The sequence below is a fragment of the Oncorhynchus gorbuscha genome, unplaced genomic scaffold (assembly GCF_021184085.1).
Source record: "Oncorhynchus gorbuscha isolate QuinsamMale2020 ecotype Even-year unplaced genomic scaffold, OgorEven_v1.0 Un_scaffold_3196, whole genome shotgun sequence".
NCBI lineage: Eukaryota > Metazoa > Chordata > Actinopteri > Salmoniformes > Salmonidae > Oncorhynchus > Oncorhynchus gorbuscha.
In genome coordinates, this window is record NW_025747510.1 from 12,501 (window position 1) to 23,442 (window position 10,942).

Sequence of the window (10,942 nt, forward strand, 5' to 3'; positions counted from 1 at the left end):
GAAAAAGAGGACCAGAGAAAATGGGAGGGAGGGAGGGAGAGAGGTTAGAGAGAAAAGAGAGTGGAAAAGAGAGAAGTTGTAATGCAATGCAACTTCTGGCCTCATCTCCCTATCATGCACGTGTTAAAGGCACTGTACAGTACTGTACCTTTCTGCGTTGTGTTCTGGTGATGTGTAGGTGGAAGACAAGTCTCTGGACACAATTCTGCTGGTTGTCTCTTTTAGTGACTGAAGGATACAAACACAAGACAAAGGTTGGTGCTGCTGTCTGGACTCCCAAACACAACTATATTAGCCTCTCTTCATCACGCGCTGAGCTAACTCACGTCAACAACTAAAAATGCATTGTACAAGATGTACGTGTTCATATCTTCAAAAGACTCATTTCATTTGATAAATGTTGTACAGAAATAATTAGCTAATAAATGCTAAATATTTCTTAGTGTACTATTGTACCTGAGGTATACTAATCAGGCAACAACGCCATTTTGACATGTCCAGACAAGTAACAAAATGAACAACAGCTAACTAATTAGCACATTAAACATTACATATCAAATCGTCACATTTCACAACATACCTGCATGGAATGGATACAAATACAAAGCCAAGCTTGATGCTGCCGTCTGGACTGCCATACACAACTATATTAGCCTGATAAAAGACAAGAGTGCTGAATTCCTGTCAGAAAACTCACCCTGTCTGCACCTGAGAGACCCGCAAAGGTAACGGTGGCTGGGCAAACCTTGCAAAGTTGCAATCAAACATTATCCCCATTCACACTAATATATATTCCTAACAACAGTAGCGCAACACTAAATCAATGACGATCTAATTTTCGTTTGTCTTTTTTGGACATTTGGCTTACATGTGCATTGAAAAGAGCGGAGCGTAACATGACACATACCTCTCCTCATCAGGCTCTGAGCAAACCGAGGAGTAAAAGCATGACTCCCGTTGATGACCTCACAGCATTAACACCATGTAGAAAATAAATACAATACAATAGTTCACTCTTGAAAGTGGTGTAACACTTCTCAAAATAACCTTAAAACAATTCATAATAATAAATAAGGGATTTTCAGTGAAATAAAGTATATGTTATAAATAAAGTATATGTTATACCTGTAATACATACGTAGCCTTTGCTTCTGCACAGGTGTTGTGTCGAAAATCTCCCCCCAGAATCCCCCCTTGGCGTTCTTCGTTACTGTGACTTGCTTGCTAGTTGACATTTCTGCTCTTCACTCGTGTCAGTTTAGCCTACCTTTCATTGATCTTAGTAGCAGAAAGCATTTTTGTCTGCAGTTTTAAGTTTGGCTAATTGTTTCAAGTGTATGTGGCGGTTCTTGCTTGTATGTCGCCCTGGGCGGAACCCCCCCTGAAATGTTTATTGCTTGCCAACATTTTACTCCCTCCTCTATGTTTAATATAACACACATACATTAATGATTCATGTCGGTTGCCTTTTCTGGCATGAAGTTTGTTCTCTAGAAACTATTTGACTCTGATGTGTGTCACCGAAAGTATTTGACTCGAGCCACAAAATTAAGGAAATTAGAGGCAGGGGTGGATTCTGGCAGGGGATATTCGGCACAACACTGGTACCTAACTTACTTGATGTTAGTTAGAAGCCAGCATTTATCTGCATTTGGAGAAAGTTGTGAACTCTATCTTTTGGACACCCAAAGCTATGAAAATCGTTATTATTATGCATTATTTGAATCTAATTTGCCCATGTGGATCTGACATGCATCAAATGCTACATAACTTTGCATGCATGCTTTCCATAAATGCAATGTACTGATGAAATGGCCCCATAAATAATTAAAAAAGGCAAGAAATTCAACATTAGGCCAACCTGACTAGCGGGGAAAGTGTTAACCGTAGCTTGCGATCGTCAACACGATAGGATCTGAATGGAGGAAGAGACGCGTCACACACACCCGTGTAGACCGTTTTCACAGTCTTCTTGTTATGAAGTCAATCAACTGTATTCGCTTCTCAAGTATTGGTTAACATATGGAATATACACAAATTTGACAGTCGTGTCAAGTTGTCTGGATGTCATTTGGGTGGAGGGCCATGCACGATACACACGGGAAACTGTTGAGCGTGACAAATCCAGCAGCGTTGCAGTTCTTGACACACTCAAACCGGTGCGCCTGGCACCTACTACCATACCCTGTTCAAAGGAACTTAAATATTTTGTCTTGCCCATTCACCCTCTGCATGACACACTTACACAATCCATATCTCAATTTACTCAAGACTTAAAAATCCTTCTTCAACCGTCTCCTCCCCTTCATCTACACTGAAGTAGAGTATTTTTTAAGGGAGTATTTTTTTAAACCTTTATTTAACTTCATAGAATGTCAGCCATTTTCTGTTTGTGACATCTTTGGAGTGGAATACATTGGGAATGACTCTTTGAGGGGTTTGTTTTGGGTGGTACTGAAAAAATAAGTCAAAATCCTTGGACTGAGGACAGGAAAAATAATTAAATGTATTTTCAGTGCTTTCACTGTCCCTTTCTATATTTCCATGTACTGGGCTCTGAACCTCTCTCTCTCTCTCTGCACATCTGGCTGCACTGCAGACCTACTTGTGCAGTCATTGATTGTCTGCCCCCCCGATTACAGTCCTACTGATAATCTCATAAATAAAGAACATATGAATCTAAAACCATAGTCTACATGTTTAGGTTTGTGCTCTTACGTTGTAGCTGAAGGTTCCTGCTCTGAGTCTGACTCTGAACTGACCACCATCTCCAGTTCAGCAGGAGCACCTGAAGCTCTAGTGCTGCTGCTTCCTTCTCCACATTTACAAAGAAAATACTCTATTATCATACTCACTATCATTAGTGTATCAGTAGACTGCATTAATACAGCTCTGGAAATAATTAAGAGTGGTGTCTTGAATTTTTCCCAGAGCTGTATATTATTGTAGTAATGCTGGTACTAATGGCGCTAATGATCTTTGTTATTGCCTGCGCTGTGTCACACAGGCTACTGTGTTACGTTCATGGTTAGGTTACTGGAGCCTGTTTCGCTGTACAGTGTATGTGCACTTTCCCTAGTTTATATGGCATGAGTCATGACCCAATGCTGGCAAGTCCATAGTCCAGGTTTACCATTTTTTTACTAGTTGAAACATATTGCCTTCAATGTCATATTATGATCGCTATGTTGCACTCATTTTTATTTTACCCCCTTTCTCCCCAATTTCGTGGTATCCAATTGTTTTTAGTAGCTACTACCCTATGATACAACTTCTCCACGAAGACGTGCAAACTGTTTAGCCGACCGGCCGTTGTGCCACTATTATTCGCTGGGCTACTTAGCTAACCACGCTGGGTGTGTGTGTTTAGCTAGTGTTTTTGACTGACCTGGTCCCTTACTGGCGAACATGTCACTTATTTGTGCAGCATTTAGCTGCGTCTGTGGCAAGGGCCTTTCTCTTTTAATTATCTCCGTCTCTGCTCCACCTTTCCTTTTCGTCCATTTCGACGTGCGACTTGTCTGAAATGTTGTTGGTAGGGAAGCAGGTAGACCGTTGCTATGCGCGTCGCGGACAGGCCTGAGGTCATGTTTGGCGCGCGACCTCGCGCGGGGACACTGCAGCGAGAGAGTGAGAGTGTCCCTGATGACTGGATTCTCCTCCATTTATTCCAGTTTGCTGTATTATGGCAGGTCAAATTGACTATTCACGGTAGGAGCCAAAACGAGCCTCAGGGAACCGGGACATGTCCCGGTGCACCCGACAGCGTTAACCTACACTTAGCCGTTCTTATATGATTTCAGGCGCTGTTTCCTGAGTGAATTAACACTTGACAGTGATGAGGGCCTATTTTGAAATTAGGGACGCCTAATTTGGTGTTTGAGGGTAACATTTGAAGATACATGTCATAGGCCCGTTCTACAATGGCATCTGTCGGTACAAACTTTAATTGAGAAATTAGGATGTCGTTTAAAAAAGTATATTTTGCGCTCCCTCACCTAAAAACATAGCACTACACCACTGAAATTGAAGGAAAGGTGGCAGGTGCACAGTGCGCTGTTCGGATCGTGGGATTATATTGGACATAAGTATGAAGGTATCCTACTTTTTGAAGTGATTTGTTTGACAATCAGATTGTGTTCGTGCCACATTAAAAGGGAATACATTTTTACAGTTAAATTACACTCAAAAGTTCACACATAGGAGGCCCTGTGGAACAAAGTTGCCCCCAATGGAAATCAAATGTCCTTCCAACTGATTAGTTCTGGCCGGCCCTGTATGATTAGACAGAGATCATATCACAGTAGTCCAGGACGTGTCCACAGGAGACAGGTGTTCCAATCATTTGATTCAGTTCCATTGTGATCAAATTACAATCATTTGATTCAGTTCCATTGTGATCAAGTTCCAATTGTTTGATTCAGTTCCATTGTGATCAAATTACAATCATTTGATTCAGTTCCATTGTGATCATGTTCCGATAATTTGATTCAGTTCCATTGTGATCATGTTCCGATAATTTAATTTAGTTCCATTGTGATCCATTTCCAATCATTTGGTTCAGTTCCATTGTGTGTTCCTGTGTACCTCCAGGTTTGAGGAGCAGTTACAGCTGCAGTGTGTGTGATGTCACTCTGAACTCAAAAGAACAGTACTACACACATCTCCAGGGCTCCAGACACCAAAACAAGTGAGTGAGTTTGTCTATCTGTCAGTCAGTTGGTCAGTCTATACCTCTATCTTTACCTATAATCATCTGACATCTACCCCACCACACACACACACACACACATCATTTGGGAAGGGAGAGGCTGGCTGGGTTGCCAGATTGGGAATGGAGAGGCTGGCTGGTTGAGTTGCCAAATTGGGCAGGGAGAGGCTGGCTAGCTGGCTTAAGCTGGGTTGGTTAACATATTATGTAAGAACAGGGTCACTGCTGGGTTGCCAGATTGTGAGTGGCAGGCTGGCTGGCTAGATTGCTAGGTTGGTGAGGTTCTAACACACACAAAGTGGTTCAGAGGGCTAAATGGACTGGAACCAGCTGCCTGAGAATGGAATGCAACACTGCATTCTGTCCATCTACATTATAGAGTAACGCCGGTCGGTCGGTCGATGTATTGATTGGTGTTGGTTTCTGAAAGGCTCCGAGTGATTCCATTGAGTTTGATTTACTGGGTGTCTAATCTGCCTCAGCCAATTCCTCTCTCCTTTCTCTTTGTAACCACACTGGTATTGTGCCCTAAATAGCATGGCACCCTATTCCCTATATAGTGCACGACATTTGACCAAAGCCCTATAAGCCCTGGTCAAAAGAAGTGCACTATATAGGAAATAGGGTGCCATTTAGGGTGCATTTTGTTCCGACTCCTCAGCCAATCTCTCTCTCTGTAATGACACAATGCCTAATGAATTATAGGCGGTGGGTCTGTATGTTTTATTAGTAGAAATATTACGTGATTAAGGCCACTGTTCTGTTTACCTCTCTTCTTCGTCTCCTCCTCCATCTTTATGTTGGTATTGTTATCTTGTATTATGTCTTGTTGTTGTTGCATTGTCCAGAAGGAACCTGCCAGTTAGCATTTAGTTGGATGGTGTAGACCATGTGTATCCTGTACTTACGACTAATAAAACTTGTATTTGAAACACTGCTGCCTCCTCAATACACACAGCGCTAATGGAACTCTCCTCCTCCTCTCCTCAATACACACAGCGCTAATGGAACTCTCCTCCTCCTCTCCTCATTACACACAGCGCTAATGGAACTCTCCTCCTCCTCTCCTCATTACACACAGCGCTAATGGAACTCTCCTCCTCCTCTCCTCAATACACACAGCGCTAATAGAACTCTCCTCCTCCTCTCCTCAATACACACAGTGCTAATGGAACTCTCCTCCTCCTCTCCCTCAATACACACACACACAGCGCTAATGGAACTCTCCTCCTCCTCTCCTCAATACACACAGCGCTAATAGAACTCTCCTCCTCCTCTCAACACACACAGCGCTAATGGAACTCTCCTCCTCCTCAATACACACAGCGCTAATGGAACTCTCCTCCTCCTCAATACACACAGCGCTAATGGAACTCTCCTCCTCCTCTCCTCAATACACACAGCGCTAATGGAACTCTCCTCCTCCTCTCCTCAATACACACAGCGCTAATGGAACTCTCCTCCTCCTCTCCTCCAATCTTCCTCAATAATCAAAGCACTAATGGAATTGAGTCCTAGAAACTGTTTGTGTGTGTGTGCGTGCGTGTGGGACTATTTCTCTTTCCATCAGAGTTTGGTTACAACAGTCCATGACAACACATGCAGTAACACTAATCAAATATAATGACAGAAATGGAACAGGGTGAAGCTCTGGACTTTATGCCAGGACATGATTAATATAGACACATTATTAAGTCCCAGAATCCATACCAAATGGCACCCTATTCCCTATATAGGGCCCATAGGGCTCTGGTCAAAAGTAGTGCACTATATAGGGAATAGGGTACCATTGGGGATGCTTCCCAAGTTGAGAGCAAATTGTAGTTGTTATTGATATTAATCTTATGAATCGTGAAAAATGTCATAATAAATGTTATTGATTCAATTATGAGGCTTGGTTAACGAGCTGCATATTTCTCCATTTCTGACTAATCAGATCATTCTCTTTTTTAAAGAAGAACATTGTTAGTTTCTCTCCCTCTCCTCTCTCTCTTCTCTCATGTCTCTTGTCTCTCCAAGTCATACTTACATGTATCTCTCTCTGGGAGTGTAATTGAATGATTCTTAGTATTATAGAATGGTTCTTAGTGTTATAGAATGATTCTTAGTGTTATAGTGTAATAGAATGGTTCTTAGTGTAATAGAATGGTTCTTAGTGTAATAGAATGATTCTTAGTGTTATAGAATGGTTCTTAGTGTTATAGAATGGTTCTTAGTGTAATAGAATGGTTCTTAGTGTTATAGAATGGTTCTTAGTGTTATAGAATGGTTCTTAGTGTAATATAATGGTTCTTAGTGTAATAGAATGATTCTTAGTGTAATAGAATGATTCTTAGTGTAATAGAATGATTCTTAGTGTAATAGAATGATTCTTAGTGTAATAGAATGATTCTTAGTGTAATAGAATGATTCTTAGTGTAATAGAATGATTCTTAGTGTAATAGAATGATTCTTAGTGTAATAGAATGATTCTTAGTGTTATAGAATGATTCTTAGTGTTATAGAATGATTATTCGTGTTATAGAATGATTATTCGTGTAATAGAATGATTCCTTGTGTAATAGAATGATTCTTAGCTCCCAGCTCTGTTCTCATGAGTCGGTATGACATCACCCCCACTCTTGCCCTACTCTCTTCGTCTTATCTTTTTCTCTCTCCCTCATCTCTCTCATTCTTTCTCTTTCTATCTCTAATTTATTCTGTCTGTTGTTTACACCTGTCTCTCGTCTGTTTCAGTTTGAAGCAGCACCAGAGATGTGTTGACAGTCTTTACTGTTTTTAAACTTCTGTATGTGTAATGTTTCTGTGACTTCTTTGTGGATGGATGACCATTGAATTGAGAAGAAGCAGCCAGAGAGAGACGGACTGGAATTGTGACGTCACAGTGCAGTCACAGAAGGAGGTGTGACTGGTTGGACTAAAACAGAAACAGACATAGTGATGATGTCACATGCACAAACTTTTTCTGCAAAGAGAGTTCAATGATGTCAGTCACCCATAGAAATTGACAAGAACACTTCTCACACTTTGTCATCTGACACACACACACACACACACACACACACACAGTTGTGCCAGAGTTGATTGAGTTGATTCACGTCATTAAAGCACTTTCAAACATATTTCTGTGTATCTGTCCTCACTTTTGTCGCGATTAGATGCATGTTGGATCCTTACCAGACACATAGGCATCCATCCATGTGTGTGAGAAAGAGAAAGAGAGAGACAGCAAGAGAAAGAGAGAGACAGCAAGAGAAAGAGAGAGACAGCAAGAGAAAGAGAGAGACAGCAAGAGAAAGAGAGAGACAGCAAGAGAAAGAGGAAGGGGGAGAGAGAGGGGGAGATATAGAGAGATAGAAAGAGAGACAGGAAGAGAGAGAGGAAGGGGGAGATATAGAGAGATAGAAAGAGAGACAGGAAGAGAGAGAGGAAGGGGGAGATATAGAGAGATAGAAAGAGAGAGAGACAGCAAGAGAGAGAGGAAGGGGGAGATATAGAGAGATAGAAAGAGAGAGAGACAGCAAGAGAGAGAGGAAGGGGGAGAGAGAGGAGATATAGAGAGATAGAAAGAGAGAGAGACAGCAAAGAGAAAGAGAGAGAGAGAGGGGGAGAGATAGGGGGAGATAGAGAGATAGAAAGAGAGAGAGAGAGACAGCAAGAGAGAGAGAGTAAGGGGGAGAGATAGAGAGATAGAAAAGAGAGAGAGACAGCAAGAGAGAGAGTAAGGGGAGAGGGGGAGATATATATAGAGAGAGAGAGACAGAGAAGGGTGAGGGAGAGAGAGGGGGAGATATAGAGAGAGAGAGAGGAAGGGGAGATATATAGAGAGAGAGGAAGGGGGAGATATAGAGAGAGAGAGAAAGTGAAGGGTGGGGGAGAGAGAGGGGGAGATAGAGAGAGAGAAAGGGAGAGAGAGAGGGGGAGATAGAGAGAGAGATGAAGGGTGGGGGGGAGGGATGTAATGTTCTGCCCTGTGAACGGTTATTATACACACAGCCCAGGTCCAGTGGTACATGAAACCTTTAGCTGTTGACTTCAGTAGACCTGAATGGACACACACACACACACACACACACACACACACACACACACACACACACACACACACACACACACACACACACACACACACACACACACACACACACACACACACACACACACACACACACACACACACACACACACACCAAAGTGTGTCCTGATTCTGCCTACCTTGTTTTACATGTTTCATTACATTTAGGCCCCTCAGGTCAGATCTATGCCCCTCCTGCACATCCCATGTACCCCACCCCCGCAAAGAACTTCAACATGGAAGTCACACATACGTGTGACTCTCTTACACTAGCCCAAGCCAATGGCATGTACCAGATGCTCAGCAGGCTCTGCTCACACTTACTAGCCTGAGGCCAAACCACAAAACCAACAACATTGGACACTTTATTGGAACACAAAGCCTTCACTATATCATCCTGGAATATCCAAGGCCTGAGGTCATCTGCCTTTGGCCTAAAGAGAAGAAACCTGGACTTCATCAAAGAAATCAGAAATACAGACATTGTCATCCTACAAGAAACATGGTACAGAGGAGATGGACCCACTGGTTACCCTCTAGGTTACAGAGAGCTGGTCATCCCATCCACCACACTACCAGGTGGGTGGTATAGAGGAGATGGACCCACTGGTTACCCTCTAGGTTACAGAGAGCTGGTTATCCCATCCACCAAACTACCAGGTGGGTGGTATAGAGGAGATGGACCCACTGGTTACCCTCTAGGTTACAGAGAGCTGGTCATCCCATCCACCACACTACCAGGTGGGTGGTATAGAGGAGATGGACCCACTGGTTACCCTCTAGGTTACAGAGAGCTGGTCATCCCATCCACCACACTACCAGGTGGGTGGTATAGAGGAGATGGACCCACTGGTTACCCTCTAGGTTACAGAGAGCTGGTCGTCTCATCCACCACACTACCAGCTGTGAATCAGGGAAGGGACTCAGGGGGCTAATTTAGCATAGAGCAGACCTAACTCACTTCATTAAATTAATCAAAACAGGAACATTTTACATTTGGCTAGAAATTCAAAAGGAAATGATCTTAACAGCAAAACATGTCTTCCTGTGTGCTACCTATATCCCCCCACTAAAATCCACATACTTTAATGGAGACAGCTTCTCCATCCTGGAGGGGGAAATCAACCATTTCCAGGCCCAGGGACATTTACTAGTCTGTAGCGACCTAGGGTAGCCTAGTGGTTAGAGTGTTGGACTAGTAACCGAAAGGTTGCACGTTCGAATCCCCGAGCTGACAAGGTACAAATCTGACGTTCTGCCCCTGAACAGGCAGTTAACCCACTGTTCCTAGGCCGTCATTGAAAATAAGAATTTGTTCTTAACTGACTTGCCTAGTTAAATAAAGGTAAAATTAAAAAATATATTAAAAAAATGTCAGAACCGGACAAGAACCTGACACCCTCAGCACATGGGGACAAACATCTGCCTGCAGGTGACAGCATTCCCTCGCCCATATACCCCCTAGGCACAACTATGACAACATAACCAACAGAAACGGGTCACAACTCCTGAAGCTCTGTCGCACGCTGGGTATGTACATAGTCAATGATAGGCTTTGATGGGACTCCTATGGTAGGTTCACCTATAGCTCATCTCTTGGCAGTAGTACTGTAGACTACTTTATCACTGACCTCAACTCAGAGCGTTCACAGTCAGCCCACTAAACACCCCTATCAGACCACAGCAAAATCACAGTCTACTTGAACAGAGCAATACTCAATCATGAAGTGTGTGTGTGTGTCTTTGTGTGTAAAAAGTAAATCCAAGTAAACACACTTCCTGTTATTAAGCCAATGCTGATCATCTCCATACACAACTTTCCAAGTTCTGCCCAGTACCTTCAGTGAAACTTTTTAAATTAAAGAAATTATTTGTCCAAAACAGTTCTGTTTTTCAGAGGGCTGCATTATCTGCTGAGAAAGACTCTTTTCATTAGGTTCTATCCACAAGGACCTGGTTAACAGGGTCCTTATTCATTGTACATTTAGAAGGAAATCTCATTAAAGCTTTGGAATCAGCTCTTCCCTGACTGATGCTGGGTCTCGGCGGGTGACGGAGCTAGCTGATTAAATAACTTCCTTGTTACAACCCCAAACACTCTCATTAACAACTTAGTTTACTGACAGTTTATAATACCAAATTAGAGATAAAGAGGG